The sequence below is a fragment of the Alexandromys fortis genome, unplaced genomic scaffold, assembly GCF_014885135.2.
Source record: "Alexandromys fortis isolate MF-2015 unplaced genomic scaffold, M_Fortis_MF-2015_v1.1 scaffold_89, whole genome shotgun sequence".
Lineage (NCBI taxonomy): Eukaryota > Metazoa > Chordata > Mammalia > Rodentia > Cricetidae > Alexandromys > Alexandromys fortis.
This window is the reverse complement of record NW_026067973.1, coordinates 5,011,600-5,032,925: the sequence shown is the minus strand read 5'-3', so window position 1 is coordinate 5,032,925 and position 21,326 is coordinate 5,011,600. Positions and strand designations below refer to the sequence as shown.

General features: G+C 43.7%; 1 non-coding gene across 1 annotated transcript; it reads right to left on the bottom strand.

Annotated features, from left to right (window-relative positions):
- Positions 1–6,308: 6,308 nt before the first annotated feature.
- LOC126510096 (U1 spliceosomal RNA) lies at positions 6,309–6,472 on the bottom strand. The gene has a single exon (XR_007594322.1). It is a non-coding gene; the product is annotated as a U1 spliceosomal RNA (small nuclear RNA).
- Between the last annotated feature and the right edge of the window lie 14,854 nt (positions 6,473–21,326).

Sequence of the window (21,326 nt, the reverse complement as noted above, 5' to 3'; positions counted from 1 at the left end):
TTATATTACAGAAACTTCTCAGTTTCCAGAGGCCCCATTTATTAATTGTTGTTCTAAGTGTTTGTGCTACTGGAGTTATATTTAGGAAGAGATCTCCTGTGTCAATGTGTTTGAGGGTACTTTCTACTTTCTCTTCTGTGGGGTTCAGTGTGGTTGGTTTTATGTTGAGGTCTTGGATTCATTTGGACTTGAGTTTTGTGCATGGCAATAAATATGGATATATTTTCATCCTTCTACATGTTGAAATCCAGTTATACCAGCACCATTTGTTGAAGATGCTTTCTTTTTTCCATTTTATAATTTTAGCTTCTTTGTCAAAAATCAAGTGTTTGTAAGTGTGTGAATTAATATCTGGATCTTTGATTCAATTCCATTGGTCCTCCTGTCTGTTTTTGTGCCCAATACTAAGCTGTTTTCATTACTGTAGCTCTATAGTAGAGTTTGAAGTCAGGGATTGTGATGCCTCTAGAAGTTCCTTTATTGTACAGGATTGTTTTGACTACCCTGGGTTTTTTGTTTTTACATATGAAGTTAAGTATTGTTCTTTTGAGGTCTGTGAAGAATTTTGCTGGGATTTTGATGGGTATTGTGTTGAATATATAGATTGCTTTTGGTAAGATTGCTAAGTTTTATTGTTAATCCTCCCTATTCAAAAACATGAAAGATCTTTCCTTTTTCTGGTGTTTTCTTCAATTTCTTTCTTCAAAGATTTAAAGCTCTTGTCAAACAGGTCCTTTACTTATTTGGTTAGTTATCCCAAGATATTTTATGTTATTTGAGACTATTGTGAATGATGATGATGTTTCTCTGTTTCTTTGTCATGTCAACCTGTTTATCATTTGTATAAAGGAGGGCTACTGATTCTTTTGAGTTAATCTTGTATCCTACTATGTTACTTATCAGGGTTTTTTTTATTAGTTATAGGGGTTTCCTGGTAGAAATTTTGAGGCCACGAGTGTATACTATCATATTATCAGCAAATAGTGAAAGTTTGACTTCTTCTTTTCCAATTTATATCCCCTTGATCTCCTTTTGTTGTCTTATTGCTCTAGCTAGTGGTATAAGAGGTCCTTCTGTCTTTGTGTTGCTTTCATTGATTAATAAAGAAACTGCTTTGGGCCTGTTGATAGGGCAGAACTTAGGTAGGTGGGGAAAATTAAACGGAATGCTGGGAGGGAAAAGGCAGAGTCAAGGAGATGCCATGGATCTGCCAGAGGCAGACATTGTGAATTTTACCTCATAAGCCACTGCCATGTGGCGATATACAGATTAATAGAAATGGGTTACATTAAGATGTAAGAATTAGCCAATAAGAAACTATAGCTAATGAGCCAAGCAGTGATTTAATTAATACAGTTCCTGTGTGATTATGTTGAAGCTAAGCTAGCCTGGTGGCCGGGACGAACAAGCGGGCCCTCCTCCAGCAAGCTAGAACTTCAAGTACTATACTGAATAGATATGGAGAGAATGGACAACCTTGTCTTGTTCCTGATTTCAGTGGGATCCCTTTGAGTTTCTCTCTGTTTAGTTTGGCATTGACTATTGACTTGCTGTATATTGCCTTTATTATGTTTAGGTATGTTCCTTGTATCCCTGCTTTCTCCAAGACCTTTGTCATGAAAGGGTGCTGAATTTTGTCAAAAGCTCTTTCAACATCTAATAAGATGACCATGTGTTTTTTCTTTCTTTCAGTTAGTTTATATGGTGGATTATATTGACAGGTTTTCATATGTTGAGCCATTCCTGAATCTCTGAGATGAAGCCTGCTTTGTCATGGTGGATAATTTTTCCAATGTGTTCTTAGATTCAGTTTGCCAATATTTTATTGAGTATTTGTGCATCAATGTTCACAAAGGAGATTGGTCTATAATTCTCTTTCTTTGATAGTTCTTTGTATGGTTTGGGTATCAGGGTAGCTATAGCCTTATAAAAAGAGTTTGGCAATGTCCCTTCTGTTTCTATCGTGTAGAACAATTTGAGGAGTATTGGTATTGATTCTTCTTTGAAATTCTAGTATAATTCTGTGCTGAAACCATCTGGCCCTGGGTTGTTTTTTTGTTTGTTTTGTTTTGTTTTGTTTTGTTTGCTTGGGAGACTTTTGATCACTGTTTCTATTTCCTTAGTGGTTATAGATCTATTTAATTTGCTTATCTGGTCTTGATGGTATGTGATACTTATCCAGAAAATTGTCCATTTTCTTTAAGTTTTCCAATTTAGTGGAGTACAGATTTTTTGATATATGACCCGATGACTCTGAGTTTCCTCCTTGTCTGTTGTTCTGTCCCCCTCTTCATTTCTGATTTTGTTAATTTGGGTATTCTCTTTCTGCCTTTTGGTTAGTTTGGATAAAGTTTTGTCTATATTGTTGTTCTGTTTTGTTTTGTTTTGTTTTGTTTTTTTTGAAGAACCAACTCTTTGTTTCATTCTTTTATTGTTTATTTCTATTTTATTGATTTCAGCTCTCAATTTGATTATTTCCAGCAACCAACTCCTCCTAGGTGAGTTTGCTTATTTTTGTTCTAGGGATTATAGTTGTTCTGTTGATTCACTAGTGTGGAATTTCTCCAGCTTCTTTATGTAGGCATTTACTGCAATGAATTTTCCTCTTAGTACTACTTTCATTGTGTCCCATAAGTTTGGATGTGTTTTGCTGTTATTTTCATTGAATTTTAGGAAGTCCTTAACTTCTTTATTTCTTCCTTGACCCAGTGGTGATTCAGTTGAGCTTTGTTCAATTTCCACGAGTTTGTGGGTTTTCTGCAATTATTGTTGTTGAATTCTAACTTTAAACCATGGTGATCTGATAAGATACAGGGGCCAAGAAGTATTTAAATGAATACAATTGTGTGTTGTTATTTCTGGGGCTAAGCTAGCCATGCGAAAGCCAGGCCAGACGAAAAGCAGACCTGCTCACCTCCTCACTACGTTCTACTCTGTGCATAGCACCTTCCTTGGGGGGGGGGGTGTCTCTTGTTTCTGGCATCTCTAATATCCCGGGATTTCTGTTGCAATTTAGATTTTACTTTTATGTCTTCACACAACAGCCTCTAGAGGGAATACAACCCTAATATACAGGGGCCGATTTCAGAAGTCAGGTTTTATTCTGATCCCTTTTTTTTCCACACTCCCAGTTTATAGAGCAACAAAGAAATTTGTTCAACAATCTCATAGCATCTGCAAAACCTGATCCAGTGATTCTCGGACTACATGCAAAGTTTCTTTTTTTACTGTTTTTAATCGAGCAATATACTTTTCTCTGTTCTCCTCCCTGCCTCCCGTCTCCCCCTCTGCCCTCTCCCATGATCCCCACACTCCAAATTTACTCAGGGGATCTTGTTTTTTTTTTTTTTATTTCCCTTATAGATTAGATCCATGCAAAGTTTCTAAAGTAAAGATGCTACTAAACTCCCAACAGATCACAAGGGCTTGCATCTGCAAGAGGAAATACCCCATGCTCCCCAGGACAGACTCCTTCATCACTCTTGCTTTGACCACACTGGACCAGTCTGGGCTGTGCTTGTACTTAAAGGAGAGAGAAAAGAAAGAGAATAAATGCTAGCAACATTTTGTGCTAGAGGAGGGTGGGAGGGAAGGAAGAGTGTTTCAAAGGTTTTTCTAAATTTAATTATATGTCATTTTGTAATTGTATTTCATAATTGTATAATTATCCCTGACTATTTTTCTTTAAGTAATAGAACTAGTAATTACATACTAATTGAAATGTGTAATCTCATCATTAAGATATGTAAATATATAATAGTGTGAAGAAAAGGTAATTACAATTCCAAGGACAAGAAATTCATAGGCTGGCAAAGCCTGTGACACATTCCTGCTTCTGTTCCTGAGTTCTTTGCTCCAGTGGGTTTAGAAATCTCACCTGGATGGGGAAGCTAAGTTCCAAAGTCTGGGAAGCATGTGATAAGCAAAACTGTGTAGCTGACATCAAGATCACCTACCTTCTTGTCCACAGTTCTACCCACAATGCCTCTTGGAATCAATCTCATTCTCTCTCTCTCTCTCTCTCTCTCTCTCTCTCTCTCTCTCTCTCTTTCCAGAAGTAGTCCTACAGCTACAAAGGAGTTGGACGGGTGATTTCTGATAGCTCTCTCTATCCTTTCTGAATTAAATCAGGGCCAGATTAGCCATGATTCTTGTTCCTACAGTGCACAAAGAGACAAACTAATATGACCCTTGCTTAGTTAGGGTTCCTATTGCTGTGATGAAATAGAAACACCATGACCAATAAGCAAGTTGAGGAGGAAAGGATTTATTTTGTTTACACTTCCAGATTATAATCCATCATTGGAGGAAGTCAGAACAGGAACTAAAATAGGATAGGATCCTGGAAGCAGGAGCTGATGCAAAGGCCAGGAAGAGGTGCTTCTTTTTTTATATATATTTATTTGTTTATTTATTTATTTATTATGTATACAATATTCTGTCTGTCTGTATGCCTGCAGGCCAGAAGAGGGCACCAAACCCCATTACAGATGGTTGTGAGCCACCATGTGGTTGCTGGGAATTGAACTCAGGACCTTTGGAAGAGCAGGCAATGCTCTTAACCTCTGAGCCATCTCTCCAGCCCGAAGAGGTGCTTCTTATTGACTAGCTTCCCATGACTTCCTCAGTCTGATTTCTTATAAAACCTAGGACCACCAGCCTAGGGATAGCACCACCCACAATGGGCTGGGCTCTCCCCCATCAATCACTGATTGATAAAATGCCTTACAACTGGATCTCATGGAAGCATTTCCACCACTGGGGCTTCTTCCTCTATGATGACTCTAGCTTGTGTCAACTGACATACAAAACCAGCCAGTACAACCCTTTAGCCCTGGAGTAGCCGCCATACCCTTGATCAACCATAGCTCTATATAGTCAGTTGTTTAGGTAAGTATTCCTTATTGTCCTTGCTTCCTTAGCATGTTGAGTTTACTACATAAGAACACTTGTCTCTCCAGAGATGAGGCCAAATCTGCTTGTGGTTATGCTTTGAATGTTTGCTGCCTCCACACTTCCATGTTGAAATTCATTTATCATAATAACAATATCAACAAATGTGATCTTACCAGACCTGCTGGTTGTGATAGTTTGTTTTAAATATCAACTCACCACACCCAGAATTTCCTAGGGAGTAAGTTTCAACTGAGAAATTATTCAGATCAGGATGGCCTGTGTCTATACCTATGGTGACTTGTCTTGATTGTTAATTGATATGGGAAGACCCAGCCCATTGTGAGTGAAACCACTCTCTGGGCAAGAGAAAGCTAGATTAAAAACAGCAAGCAAGTAGGCATAGGCGTTTGTTTCTCTCTGCTCTTGATTGTCAGTGTGACATAGGCAGTAGGGAGGATGTATGAAGGGGCTGTGATGGGAAAGTGACGTCAACTCAAGCCACCACAGATAGGCGGAAGATAAGCATGGGAGAGAAGTCCAAATACAAGACAATGGAGGTAACAGACGATGGGTGCCCACCACCACCACCTATACCCAGGAGACAAGAACGTAGCCTATCCATTATGGTGTAGACCATAAGCAGATGGTCAGGAAAGATTGGAAAGGAGGCAGCCTGAACTGGGGTACCTTGTAACCCTTAACAAAGCTCAGACTTGGGGTTGAGATATAGTTCATTTAGTACAATGTTTGCCTAGCATTCATAAAGACCTAGGTACAATCCCCAGCAGCACATAACCCAAGTGTGATGGTACACAATTGTAACCCCAGCATTCATGAGGTAGAGCAGGGAGATCTGGAGTTCATGAACACCCCCCACCCCCCTTAGCCATATAGAGAGTCCAAGCTCAGCCTGCACTGATATGAAAGTCAATCTTTAAAAGAGGATGAGACCATGGAAATGACTCAGGGTTAGGTAAGAGTGCTTCCTGAGCAAGTTTGAGCATCTGAGTTCAAAACCCTAAGACCCACATGAAATGCTGGGCATGGGCATGTGTGCTTTTAACTCCGGTACCGACTGGAGGGTAGTAAAGACAGAACAATCTCTGGGGATTGCTAATTGCCAGCCTAAGTTCAGATTCAATAAAGAACACTGTCTCAAAGCAATAAGGGAAAGAGTAATATAGCAGATGTCCTCTTCTGGCCTCCACAACACACATACAAAGGAGGTAATAGTATAATAGTATGTACAGATACACAACACATGCACACATACACGGGGGGGAGGGGGATAGAAAGTTCAGACTATCTGAGAATGTGTTTCACTTTCACTAAAACATCATTGAAAAGGCTTAAGTTCAAATGGATAAAAATTTAGATAGATAGACTGATAGTATTTGGGAAGACTTTTTTTTAAGGGGAGAGCGCGAATGCAGTCCCCCACTACCACAAATTATGCGGTCGAGTTTCCTGCATTTGGGGAAATCGCAGGGGTCAGCACATCCGGAGTGCAATGGATAAGCCTCGCCCTGGGAAAACCACCTTCGTGATCATGGTATCTCCCCTGCCAGGTAAGTATTTGGGAAGACTTTAAATATCATAGCCAGGTGTGAGCCAAAACAGTAACTTGGGGGCTGTACTGGCTAGTTTTGTGTGTCAAGTTGGCACACAGACTAGAGACATCAAAGAGGAACTTCCGTTGACAAAATGCCTCCCTAAGGTCCAAACATAAGGTATTTTTTCAATTAGTGATCAACGTGGGAGGGTCCAGCCCTTGGTGGGTGATGCCATCCCTGGGCTGATGATCCTGGGTTCTATAAGAAAGCAGACTGAGCAAGTCAGAGGAAGCAAGCCAGTAAGCAGCTCCCCTCCATGGCCTCTGTATTATCTCCTGCCTCTGAGATCCTGCCCTGTTTGAGTTCTGTCCTGACTTCCTTCAACAATGAATACCAATATGGACATGTAAGAGAAATAAATCCTTTTCTCCCCAGTGTGCTTTTTGGTCATGGTGTTTCATTGTAGCAATAGGAACTCTAACTAAGACAGGGCTTCAACAAGTGTTGGTTACACCTTAAACTTCTGATTCTTTCATCAAAGAACGTCAAAGTGACTAGGTCCCAAAGCCTAGTGTTCTGTCCACTCTACATGTTCATCCTGGAGTCAGCAAGGCTTCCTTCCTCCATCGAACTTCTTTATTTGCTCTAGTGACCTCACATAGGCATACACTCCCAATGGCTCATACCTCAGCATGAAAGGCCTTGACCCCCCACATCCTGGAGAAAGCCCTCTTAAAGACAGATTCAAAGAGGGAACTTCTTTACATTAGACACACTGTCAAACATTAGGTCACACAGAGACACGCACACACACATATGCATACACACACACACAATTGTATTATAAAGAAGTTGTCAAGTGAGCTGCTGGATGACAGCTTGTGGTCCCCTCAAATCTCAGCGGTGCCTGCAGCTACAGCCAAGATGTGACCACAAAGCTGGGTCACATGCTTGTCTCTGGAACAGGAATGTTGAAGTGTGGATTGAGCGACAGAGAGGAGGGAGAGGGTGGCTTCCCTGAAGCTGGTGGAACCTCTCAGTAACAGCTTCAGTGTGGGAGGGAAGGAGAGGGGAGGTTAATATCAGAAGGTGGGAGGGGTAGATGAAGCCCCGACCTGCGAGTGTTATAAGTACCTTCTCTGAACTCCATTGAGATGAGACTTAAGCTGTAACATGACCCCAGTGCCATCAAACAGTTATGAGACCAGATCTAATCCTCAATGTTGAAGAATACTTATTACAAGTCTTTTTTTTTCCTATTCCTTTCTTCTGAGTAGTTGTGGCCTTTTTAAAATGAAAAAAAAAAACATTCATATTTAAGAAGGCAGCCCACACTCATAGCGATTCCCACGCAGATATGGACAGCTTTGTCTCACATTAACGGACTGGCGGCAATTTCGGGGAAACAGAAGGATCCTCAGCACTAAAGATCTTACTTGGCACTCCCAAGGCTCAACAGATGTTTTTCTTGGAAGCCTGGAGTCTCACCTATAGTCGCAGAGGCCACAAATGCCAGTCCCACAGCCAGATGGTTTAAACCTGGTGGAATTTATTCAGAAAAGTAACCGCCGCCTTGGCTCAGGCGTTCCTTTTTTAGACTTTCTGACTCCATCTGCCTCAGGACACACACAATGCAGCCCACATTCACGACAATGTGGTAGTGCCGTAAGTCACATGGCATTCTGAAAGCCATCATCCAACCTCAGAAGTCTCTCTCACTATGTCTGGAACATAGCACCAGACAACTCCTAGCTGCCACTTTGGAGAAATCAACAGGGAAGAGGGAGGAAAGGAGACAGGGGGATCACTGGGAATTCACAACATGGAACCCAGGACGTGCACAGGATGTGACCTGAGGCCTGCTGTCCTGCTTCAGGCCTTCTGCCTCAGACTTTTCCATCTTAGCGCTCCATGGCTAGAACACCAGCAGAGAAGAGCAGGTACTAATTCAAATCCTATATAAAATCATGAGTTCAGGGACCTCAGAAATTCATTTCATTTCATTTCTTTGAACTTTAAAATGTATTTCTTCCATCCTTTTTTTCCAAATCTTTGTTTGAGTCTCTCTCTCTCTCTCTCTCTCTCTCTCTCTCTCTCTCTCTCTCTCTCTCTCTGTGTGTGTGTGTGTGTATGTGTGTGTGTGTGCGCGCACGCACCACTGTGCACTTGGAAAGGTCAGAAGACAATTTCAGGTGTCAACCCCTCCTTCCACCTTGTTTGAGTCAGGGTCTCTTACTGTCCCCTACTGTGTGCACCAGGCTGGCTGGCTTGTGAGTGTCCAGGGCTTTCCTGTCTCTGGCTCCCATCTCACCATAGGGCTGCAGGAACTACAGATGGGTGTTGGCTACCATGCCCAGTTTTACATGGGTTTTGATGATTTAAACTACAGCTCTCGTGTTTGTGCAGCAAGCACTTTACCCACATGGAGCCATTTTCCCAGTACTGAACTTCATAATGGCTTTCAATAGCAAGGATAAAAATGTAGGTCCACAGTGCCGCAGATCAATTAGAGGGCATCATTAAATGCCGGGCACATAATGAATAGGAAGCAAAGGTCTTGCCCGGCTTCCTCCTGACAGAGAAGATAATAAACCTTTGCCTGTTGGGTTCTTTCCTCCTTCCTAGCATTAGTCTCTAACTGCTTGGCTGACCCACCATCCTCCCCCATCCTACTAAGAAAAAGGACTAGTATTTACTGAGCAAATAGTATCATTCTTTGAATTATCTCACTTAATCCATCCAACAACTCTATGAAACAAGTAGTTATTATCTCATTTCCAGATGTGGAAGTCAAAGCTTGATGAGGTTGCGGTACTTGTTTGAGGTTATATAACTGATAATCGGGGGAATATATTTAAGTGTATGTGACTGCAGGGTCCATTAATTTGCCTGCTTCGCAGTATATCTCTCATGGTAGGCCTCCCGAATCAAGCAGCCCTTTACATAGAACTTGTTTGTACTGGGCACTGTACTGTGTTCAAGGATACGAAAGTAAGCATGAGCCAGGATCGTCTCATTACATATAAACTAGCACACTTAATAAGGTATAGCTGAAGGCAAAGGACATCATGGAAAGACTCTGGTGGGAAGTTTGGATCTTCACCAATTATACTATAGGATAAGCCTGTGATGGTCCAGTGGCCAAAAAGAAAGGATGTCATAGAGAACAACGTTCAAAGGACAAAGTTTGGGGGACTCTAAAAAGGGCCTGAGACACGGTTGCATGTGGATTATGAGAAGCGTGAGACTGACTGTGCCATGAAGACCAGGCAGTACATGTTGAGGGATGTGTGAGCTAGCTGTCACATGGTAGGAAATGCTGATGCGGTCTAAGTGGGAGATGACATTTCACTTTGAGACAGATTGGCCCAATTGCTAACAGAGAAGAGACAAAAATAGACAAAACAGAAGGGAAGCTGTAGGTGAGAGGGCTCTCTGTTGGAGAACATTGCAGTAAACCAAGAAAGAAGCAACAACGAAGACCTCACTTGAGAGCACTTCAGGGGGTGGAGATGAGAGAGAGGAGCCACCTACCGTGAAAGATGCAGCGTCTACCTGCCTAGGTTACCAGGACTATATGGAGGATGCAGGAAATGTTAGGCACCATAACATTTCCAAAGAGTGGGAAATCACGAGCAAAGGGATAAGGGTGAGAGACACCTATGGAACAGCAAGACAGAGACAGGTAATAGGAAGTTGAATACATGACTAATATCCAGTAGCAGGATCTGGGTCAAAGGTAAAAATATGTGGGCCATGAAGAAAGACCGTAATCAATGCAGTGGGAACTGGTACGAGCCACCAAACAGAAAACACAGAGAAAAAGCCAAAGATAGGAGCCTGGAAGAGTCCAAGACTTTAGCAAAGGGTGTTGCAAACATTTCCACAAAGATGGAAAACTGAATGAGAAGGAATGTAGAGAAACAAGGGAAGCCCATTGGAAGCCAAGGAAGAGAAACCAGGCAAGGAATGCGCAGAATAAGATAAAACAATTATTTTTCCAAACTTTTACAAAGTTTTTGTGGGGGCGGGGAAGCAGAAGGGAGAGAGAGAGAGAGAGAGAGAGAGAGAGAGAGAGAGAGAGAGAGAGAGAGAGAGAGAGAGATATGAACTAGCAGAGGGTGTTGGATCCCCTGGAGTTGGAGTTCCAAGCAGTTAGTGTCCAGATGAGTGCTGAAGACTGAACTGACATTAGTCCTCTGGAAGAGCTAAAAGTGGTCTTAACCACTGAGCACCTCTCCAGCCCAAGAGACAATCTTTTTGAGGCATTAGACTGTGGATGGAAGAAGACAGCTGAGGTGTTAGCAAAGCCTTGGCTCTAGAGGAGACAGAGGGGCATTGACACTAAAGATGGAGCAAGGATTGTGTTTCAAGAGGAATGCTTCCTTCTGAGATCCTGATGGTGGTGGGGTGTCTTGGGTCTTGGAGAAAAAAGCTCAGAGAGCAGAGTAGAATATATTATTGAGTTTAAAATATATATTTGCAACAGACCTGACTCACATGACCCTGTACTTATCTACATCTGAGAATAAGAATGAAGTCACTGGTTCGTGGCACAGGCTGAGAGAAAGGAATCAATCCAAGAAACCTTAGCAGATGCTGATAAGAAAAAGATGTAGACAGTTCATGATAGCTGACAATTGTCCCAACTGCAGAGAACTTCCAATTGGGTACAGAATGCAGTGGAGACATGGACGTGGTGACAGGCTGGGACAGGAGGACAGAAGATGGGAAAGAAAAGGGGAATCTGGAAATAGTGAATGATAACCTGGAACAATAGGAGGAAGAACCAGCAGTTAATGTCCTAGGACATCACAGCAGGGCTACCCCCAGCTGATACCAAGGTGCATGGTTTGACTGTGGACCTGACTAAGAATGTTGAGTCAGGAGGTCAGAGATTTCAAAAACAATACACTAATAATTGTCCACAGCACCTTTTCCAAAATATTCAGAAATATTGAAAGGAGAATGCATGAATACCCAAAGCAGACAGAGCCTGATGTTATGATTATCTGGGGAACTGTGGAAGGGCAAATGCTAATTAAAATATGGGCAATATTTGGCAATGCGAAGATTAGAAGAAGCAAACTCAAGAAAATAGTACAATGACTCAATCATTACAAAGGTACCCTAATTAGTGTCCTTGACACCCGGTTCCCCAAGAATGACATCAAATCAGAAATGCAGATTTTTATCTCAACTGTTCTGCTTCAAAATTAGAGGTATGGGTCACATCACAACCCCTTTGAGCTTTGGTTTTCTTCAGCTGGAAAGCACGGATAAGAATACTGTTCTCAATTACAGGACTGAATGAGAACGGGATTTGTAAACAGTATATTTCAATGGTTCCAAGACATAGATGAACATAAGAATTTCCTGGAATAAATGCTAAAAGTACAGACTGAAGGGACACAACCAAAAACGGAAGTCAGAGGTAAGGAAGATGACTTGCCATCCCTCTCTTCCTCTCAGGTTCCCATCTGCTTACACGGTTCCCACTGGCAAGCCTACAGGAGCTAGCCAGCAAGTGAGCCAGGTGAGGAGCACTGTGGTTGTTCTCCGGGCCCTTACAAAAACAGAGTAACCAGCACTCTCCTCTTCCAGTGCCCCTTCACTGCCTTAATGACAAAGCTCAATCTCCAGAAAATGGTGACGTCCTTCCATAATCTAACCATCTTTCCAGACCCTTCTTGCACTCACTGCTCATAGACCTAAGATGGAAATGGAGTCACTCAGAGCCATGCTGTTTCTAGACCACAGCTTCTCTTGCACTGCTCCAGCTCTTGGAATATCTCTACAGGTCTGTTTGTCCTGAGACTATTCAGCCTTTCTCCAAGGTCTGCCTTAAGTTCTGTCACCTTTGTGACTGCATCACGGATAACTTCTGCCTGGGAAGCGCTTCCTCACTCCCTGCTACACTCTACAGATTGCATCTGTAGCACCTGGATGCTGCCCCTCAGACCACTTCCCATCAGCCATCCATCACACTCTCACCTGTGATGAAGTCCTCCTGTGTGGCCAGGTCTCATATCACACCTATGAGATTGGAAGCTCCTTAAGCACAGAAACCATGTCCTGGATGTCTTACGATCCCCAGTTCCCAATGGTATAACTAGCTTAAAACGCATCCTGTCTCTTTCTCTAATTTACCAGCTCCTGTACCTTTGAGATCCCAGGTCAGATGACAACTTCTCTATCTCCCTATGCAGAAAAGATGCATCTTCCCTTTCTCCTGCTACCACTCTGTGTACTGGATGTATATCCCGGCAGAGAGGCAGTGTTCGGGTTGGCAGTGGATTCTCTTCCATCTCTCTGCCTGTGTTCAAACCCTGAGACTTTGTCATTAAAGCCTATGTGACACTGGAAATTTTGTATGCCAGTTTCTTCATGCTTCCTACCATGGAAATGAGTGTCTCAGTAAAGTACTTAGCCTAGCTCTGGGCACACGTATTAAATGCAGAATCGGTGTTGGCTTCTAAAAATTTTATTTGCCTCTAAATTTCTTGAAGGCGTGTCTTGAATCTTGATGTTTTTTGTTCCCCAAATGCCTGCACAATGCCTGTTATATAGTATCTGCTTTATCCATGATTTGATTTCTTGAATGAATATGTGTTTAGTATTCAGTACATATCTGGGTGGGTGGGTAGGTTGATAGATAGATGGGTACCTTATAAAATGCTGGCTAGCTATGTGAAGAAGTGAATCAGTAGTCCATATATGTTTTCTGGTTAGTTCGCCACTTAACGCAAATGAATGAACAAGGAAATGAATAACTAATAGGTATTTAATAAGGTTGAATGCTTGCATGGTTGAGTTAATAAACAGATTTTCCACAAATAGCAGATGTTCCATAAATGTTGGCTGGTTGCATGAATGAGCAAATACCCCCAAGATGTAGCCATAGCCTGAATTTGACGCTAAATAGTTATGTAGCTTGAACATGGGACAGAGGGAAGGATTGCTAACATCTGCCCCACCGCACCTCCATAACTGTCGCTAAAAATGTTCCCTTTTCCCTAGCATTTCTGAAGCCCACCTCCAACATATGCACTAGACACCTGCTTCTGTGTACTGTCTGAGACTTCATAGTGAGCTAGGAGCATGGGGATGGGGAGGAGCGCTGGGCAACAGCTGGCCCCACTCAACCGAGGACCAATGATCCAGGATCCTGTGCTCCCAAGATTTGTATCTCTGCTCTTTTTTTAGTGAGGAGGCGACTTTCACCTTAAAGCCTGTTGATATCAAATCCTGTATTGATGCAGTCTTCAGGGCAGGACTGCCCACTAATACACTCGTACATCCTTGACCCCATTCCTCAACCCTGTCTTTCCCTTGACACAGCCCCAGCAACTCACATCTCTAGTTAATGAATTATTTTGTAACATAGAAATCTCACATATGTTGGAGGATTTGCCATTTCCATTAAACATGCCACTCATTTGGTGGGTAATTAAATGTGCAATAATGGGCTCTAATTTCCATCTTAAATGACTCCCCAGGAGCAGCAGAAAAGGAGATGCAGGGTGTAATTTTCTGAAAGAGCATTTTCTCCTCCAAAAGCTTTTTAGTGTATGGAAGAAGAGGGATTGAATAAAATGAGTTGGCTTTGATCTTGTACCACATATGGACTTTCTAAAGTTGTCCCTCTATGAAGAAAGACACAACACCCCCAAATTAGGGGGGAAAAGGAGGAGCAAGATCAAGAACAAGAAATGGTCACATTGTGGAAAGGAGGCATCTCTGCGGACCCTGCCGCAGACTTGAGGGTCATAAGCCATTCTCCTCCACCCCATACTCTTCACGACATTAATGTATGCTGCGTGTGAAGGCATATACATACATGTGCATACATGCACCACACACACACACACACACACACACACACACACACACAAGAAGCGGCTTTCCCTCCCGACTCTAGAAGTACAGATTGGAGGCAGTTTCAGAGAATGACAGGAAGCACGGGGAAAGAAAAGGAAAGGGTAAGAGCCAGGGATGAAATATCCACCCCCGTGAAAATAGCACAGCTTTCACTTTGAGCTTCATCAGTAGCTATGAGAATAAGTTTAAGTTACTCTCAGCACAGTTACCTCATTAGTAAGGTGGGAATCCTCAGACCCAACTCAGAAGATAGTTGTCACAATGACAAAACAAACCATGTGTAATCACCATTCACAGTACAGCCATGGCTCACAATAGGAGGCTCTGGATAAATCTGCCTCCCTCCTCCCCTTCTCTCCCTCAGCAGGTACGAAGGGTCAGTTTGGTTAGGTCAGCATGCTGTGTTGTGGCTTCATATTTCTATCATAGCTCAGTCTTTCTTGGGGCAGGGCTGAGAATTGCAGAGAGAGGTCCTGAGGTGAGCCGAGCTCCCCGTGTGAGCACAGAGGCCACACCACAGGAGAGAGGGCAGTGAAAGAAAGGCTGGACACCTCACTGTGGCTGCCTGGCCTGAGGCAGCTCCCAGCCTCCCTGGCCCACACTCAAAGGCATCCCTCCCTTGGTAGCATCTCTGGGGAAACGACACCAAGGGGTGTCCAGCAGGGCTCCTCCCATAGTCGCTCATTTGGAGGACTCGATAGAAGCAATCACTGCTAGGGTATCGCAGGCCTGGGTCTCTTCTGCGGGTTTCTCTGGGTCACCTCAAGTTGGCACGCCTCTGTAGACGGATGAGCATGCCAAGAACAGGCTGCCCAGCAATAAATAAATTGAGCTGCCTCCCTGCTCCTCTGGCTAGTCCCCATGCTGGACCATCTGGAAGGGAGATAAGCAAGTAATCCTGAGGGTGCATCTCAGGGTATCTGAGGCCAGGAAATGAGCTGTGTAATAGCGAGGCTGGAAGCAGGCCCTGGGTGGGAATGGGCGGGAAGGTAAAGGAAATGGAATTACTCAGTTGGCGTAAAGCTGAGGTTCCACTCCGACGAAAGGGTAGATGGACGTGCACTCCAAGTGGTGTGAGTGTCCTTTCTGAAGCAAAATAAGACCAGAACCGAAAACACATAGCTTTAGGTGCTACGATGAGGGAAAGAGAATAGTCTACAATTCCCAGGATTCTCCAGGAGCCCCTCCAAAGTTCTTCCATTTACTGATTCTTATTATAAGATGTATTTTTTATCGTTTTTTAAATTCTGTGTGTGGGTGTGAGTATGCATGAGTGCACCTGTGGGGGCCAGAGGTGTCAGACCTCCCAGGAGACAGTTACAAGTGGCTGTGTGACACCTGGCCTGGGCGCTGAGAACTAAACTCGGGTCTCAGGCAGGAGCTCAATAAGCACTCCTGATCCCTGAGCCATCTCTCCAGCCCCCAATTGTTTATTCTTTCAAGCATGCTTTCTTCACTGACTGAATCACTCAAGCATGCTTAGGAACCATCAACTTTACACGAAGCAGACAACTGACACCATGGATCTGGGAGGCAATTAGACTTGGCCTGTGTCTCTGTTGCATCGTCGCTGGTCACTTTCCCTTACCATGTTCTTGAGGTTTCTGAGCCTCAGTTTCTTCCTCTGTAAACCGAAATTGATACAGAGACTGAAGGAGAAAACATTGAGAAAGTGCTGAGTACAGTGGCCAGCACTTAGTTTTTTGTTAAAAAAGAAAAAAAAATCAACCTCACTCTTCTCATGATGGAAGTGTGCTTAAGACCCCTGGGGGGGAAATGTATAAAACGCACTTTATACAAGATTATGTCCCCCTTAGGAAAGGTTCACAAGGTTTTGCCTCTTTGCAGAGCTATTGGCAGTTAGTGACTGTTGGGGAAGAAGAGTCTTCTTCTTCAGTGGTAGAGCTGCTGTTAAGTCTCACATGCTCCAGGAGATAACTCTACACCCTGTAGGCAACCCTTATAACACTCAGTAAGTCACACACACACACACACACACACACACACACACACAGAAGACAAGAAAGTAGGAGGAGTTGCTGGGAAGAAGAAGGGGTTCATCAGGAGTGGAAGGGGATGAGAGAGTGATAGGGGGTGAAAATGACCAAAATTCATTATATATGTGAAGAAATTATCCAAGAATAACAAATAATTTAAAGTATACAAGTGTTCAATAAATACACAAAGTTATGCCCTTAGGGTGAGAGTGTTTTGTTCTTTCCATTGCCTGAAGTGTCTGCCATTGGCTTTTGCACACAGCAAGAGTTAGAGTTGTTTGATAAATTAGATTAAAATCCTCACTGACCAAGAGTAAAATATATCAGCAAAAACTAATACTGGGAATGATCGCTTTGTCCGAGGACACTGGGCTGAAGAGTCTGTTGAAAACCCACGTTTAGATGGACCCTGGAGGTTACCTTCTGAGGAATTTATTTGTTTATAAAAGCTTTAGAATATAATGAATTGCATGTAAGCTGCTAGGTGTTTGTATTACAGCATTGGTCTGTTTTCTTTTGTGCAAACAATAGTGAATCCCATCTGTCTGCAGGAATGTTGGTACACAAAGAAATCCCAGCTCGTGGTGAGGAAAGGGAGAGGTGCTGATGAGGAGCTGGGCAGAACCTCATCCCAGGTGGGCAAGGAGCTAGACAAGAGAAAACCAAGGAAAACCACAGCTGCACCATGGTAACAATATCTCCCTTATGGAATATATGCTTTGCTTTGTTAAATAAACTTCTGCTTTAGAAACAAAATGTGCCTCTTGACTAAATCCTTTTCTTCAAGAAGGCAACAGGGACGTCCCTACCCTCTGACAAGTCCGCAAAGCCACAGGGCACAGGACAAATGTGGAGGTTCCTCATATAGTCCCACACCATAAAGGTGGGGAGACCTTAGGGATCATCCGTGCCTTCCATCTGGCAGGTGAAGACGCAACATCCAAAACAGCTCCACGGCTCCGTCAAGGCTATCAGCATCATTAGTGACAGGGCTGGGACAAAATACACTCTCCTGATTCCACGTCCCTCATCTTCCCACCGCAGCAGCTGTCTCCTTCTCTGAACAGGAGCCAGGCAGACGACTGTTTTTCTCCTCAAGCAAACTAGAGGGACTCCGGCATCACTTAGCAAGTGAGAGGCAGGTACAAGCCCTCGCTAGAAGGTGACTATGGGGCAACAGCTGCCCTCGAGCAGATCCTGCCAAGCGGCTTAGCTGTGAAGCCCCATCCACCCTTCTTTGCCTAAGCTTTGCCAGCTCTAACAATGTGAGATGGTGAAGCATGTTTACATATCCAACCAAGCACTGGTACAGGGGAATTACACCTGGAGATAGTGATATCTACTTTTGGTGATAAAAATAGTCTAAGAAAAAAAAAATAGAGGAGGAAGGTAAGGAAGGAAAGGCTTAGAGGGAGTTGCTAGAATAAGGCTGTCCAAATTCAAAGGATAAAACAAAACCCTCTCTCCCCTCTCTTTTTGCCTCAATCCCTTTTCCCTTTTCTGGGAAGATGCAAGCCAGCAATGTGGTCCTTGGGAGAGTCAAGAAACAAAACTGAAGGGCTAAGGGTCCTGCCCATTGATGGCACCTTTTTGACCTAGCCCCGCCCTCCACCCCTCCCTGCTTCCACCTATCATCGCTGCCCACTTCTTCAAAGGCAGTCTGCCTAGGTCCGCTTGCTCTTTCTGATAACCATTTCAAAACTGCAAATCGTAGTTAGTGAGCCACTTTCCCCCTTTTCTAGCCAGGGGCTGCTTCCGGTCCTAGCAGGCAATTGCTTGCCCTTCTGCTTTAGTGTTGTTTCTAGGATCATTTTACAGTCCCGCTTGATCATACCTTTGCATATCCATTTGTTGGGTGAGGGTTTGTTTTCAGGCAGAGTCTCACTGTTATTCCAGGCTGGCCTTGACGTCCTGCTCGGCCCTCCAAAGTGCTGAGATCAGAAGTGTGAGCACCACACTCAGCTTTATTCTTAACATAAAAGATTACGACCCTTCCTTTGTGGGCAGCAATGTGCACCAGTTTACAAATGAGAAAATTGGAGTTTGAATCAGTGGGAAAAAATTGTGTAACTGGCTACCTAGAAGAAGAAAAAAAAAAAACAATCCAGGTCTTGCTTCCTGGAATTTCACTGTCTTTTGGACCATGGGGTACCGACCTCCAGCTGTGTTTCGCAGAGATCAGAATGTAGGCCAGAACTCTGTCCTACTAGTTCAGAGTGTATGTTGGGGCCATATACAACTGTCATAAGCTAAGACAAAGCAATGGGAAGGGATTTGACACAAGAGGTTGTTTTCTCCCAGAGACAGGCTGGTGATTTAAATACGTAGGTCGAGACGGAACTGCAATATGACGAGCAAGTGGGAAGAGACCAGAAAACATCATCAGAGATCAACCTAATTAACGAGACAATTCCGCATTGTGTTGAAAGCTGCAGATAGCATCCTAAGTGGAGAATCAGGAGGAAAAACAGAAGGCAAATGTACAGGCAAAATCAGGAGTTTGGAGTACTCTACTCAGACTATCAGTGTCCGGAGAATTACAGAAGGGAGGCGTGGCAGATGAAGGATCTGAGATGCCTTCAGAAACCAGGGCCCTGGGTCAGGCCTTGCAGAAATGTTCTAATTTGTTTAAGTGAAGGAACTAGGTCTTCCAGGTTTGAAACACAGTGCAAGGCAAAGGGAAGTGAACTACTGTCTGAGCAACCACCGTGGTCGGGACCACATTAGACATTGTCACGTCCATTAACAGCTCACTCTGTGGCAGAAGAAAGCACAATGGGAGCTAACGGTAACAAGAAAGAGACCATGTTACAGCAGAGCCCCTGAGTGAGAGAGGAATTTAAAAGAGGGAGCCAGAACAGTCAGCCAGGGACATTTTTATTACCTTCTTTCCCATGCAGTTACAGTACAGCTCCATGGTGCTTGGTCATTTAGAATAGGCCATAAGCCGTCTGAAGGTGGGGACTGTTTCTTGCATCACTATATTGATTCTCAAACCATGGCATCCATCAGAATGGCCCACAGAGCTCCTGCTGCTTCCAATTGTAAAGTACCCCCTCAGGGTTTCTTCTGATTCTGTAGCTCTTGGATTATGCCTGAGAAATTGCATATGAAACACGTTTTCAGACTTAGGGTTGGGTCGGGTAATTCTTTTTCTTGCTTCCTGGGATTCGTAGCCTTGTCGGATAGTCATAGCCCTTCCTTCTCACTGAATAGCGTTGACGAGTGTGACCACGCTTTGTGTGGAAGTGATGACTGTCTATGATTAAGTTCTAAAAGAAACTGACGTTCATTCTCTGCGATCATTCCTTTTGCAGGAGAGGAGACAGCTGCCATGTTATTGAGGGCACTGAAACGCCCTTGTGGGAAGAAACTGAATTCTCCTACCAGCAACTAGCACCAACTAGCCAGCCAGGAGACGGAGCTACCTCAGCAGCAGAGTCAAAGGCCTGGCCAACCATTCAGATGACTACGGCCTTGCCAATACTGCCACTGTCACTCCGTGGCAGAACCTAAGCCAGAACCTGCCGAAACCTTGAATGATAATAACAAGTCTAGTATTTGGAGATGATTTTCAGTAGAGACACAGATAACCAGACACCAAATGATGTCTGTCTAACTGGCCAACGAACCAGACTTCAGTAAAATGTGTCTTTGCTGTGTAATCATGCTGACAAAATCGCCAGCTCAAGGCACAATCTCTACTGTAATTACCAATTGTTCATGCAAGAGCTTGGCGGGTAGAGGAGTCTAGACCTTCAGAACTGCCTTATGATTTCTCTTTACCGCCTAAAGAACGCCTGTCAGGACAGCCAGCTGACCTTCCACCCACCTCTGTGCTGTTCCTTGACATCCTCTGGAGACAAGAGTAATATGGATGCGCAGAGAGAGAAATACAAGGCAGGAGGAGATGGGAGCTCAGAGCATTTGGTCTGAGATTTTGTAGCGACAGAATTCAGTCTGAGGATTTGTAGGGACAGGATTGCCCTTTGTTCTGAGGATTCCATTAGGCAAGAACTAGTGGATGACTTCTCTGCTTTTCTTATCCTTCAGCTTTCACCCCAATATCAGACTACAGATTTTTAAGACCAATTAGAATTCAAACAACAATCCCCTGTCCTCCCTTTCTCTTTAGGATCCCTCCTCTCTCCCCCTTTCTTTCCTCTAAAGTCTTACTGGAGACTTCCAAACCTCTACAGGAGCTAGCTCCCTATGTATGTTTTTCCCCTTGCTAGGGTGTTTCATCTCCTCTACATTTTCCCCACGAGTCAGTTTGCAGTAAAGCTCCACAAACATTTACTGATCACTAGCTGCCTACAGCAGCCAACTCTAAGCAGAGTCTAAAGACATAAATAAGATCCACTCACATGAAAAGGTCTTGCATTCAAAACGCCGCAGGACCAACATCCATGGTCCTTACTGCAACCTCCCTACTACCTCATCCCAGTTTTTTTTCAGACTCATGTGCATATAATGTTGTGACCACATGAAGCTTCATACCGCCTCACCTGGTGGACGTGATATGGAAAAAGGTCAAACAATACGTTTCCTCTTGAAGGTGACCTTTCATTAGAGCCCCAGCCCAGGACAAATCCTCTTCTCCAGATATTTGGTTACTGAACTGGCCCGAGGCCTCTTGACTTTGATATCTCGCTCTCTCACGTTCTCATTCTGTTGGGCTTAGCTTCAGATTTCTTTCTCTTTCCTTACATCTGTGTTTGGGACGTTTGTGAAGCATTTCCAGGATTCAGCTGGGGTTTCTGAAAAGAGTGGTGTCTTGTATGTTACAGGGAGTTTTGAATGACAGACAGCATTGCTTCTCCGTAGCCAAGAATGCTGAGCCCAACATAATCAAATGATCTCAACATGCTATATTGGGATTAGGTACCACAGCCAGTATCCCTTCCCCCTTCTTAGCCTCAGATATCGTCTCCAAGACAGGCAAAGACTCCAAGAAGAGAGTGACCAGCCCTGGGGGAGATATTCAATCCAGTCTCAA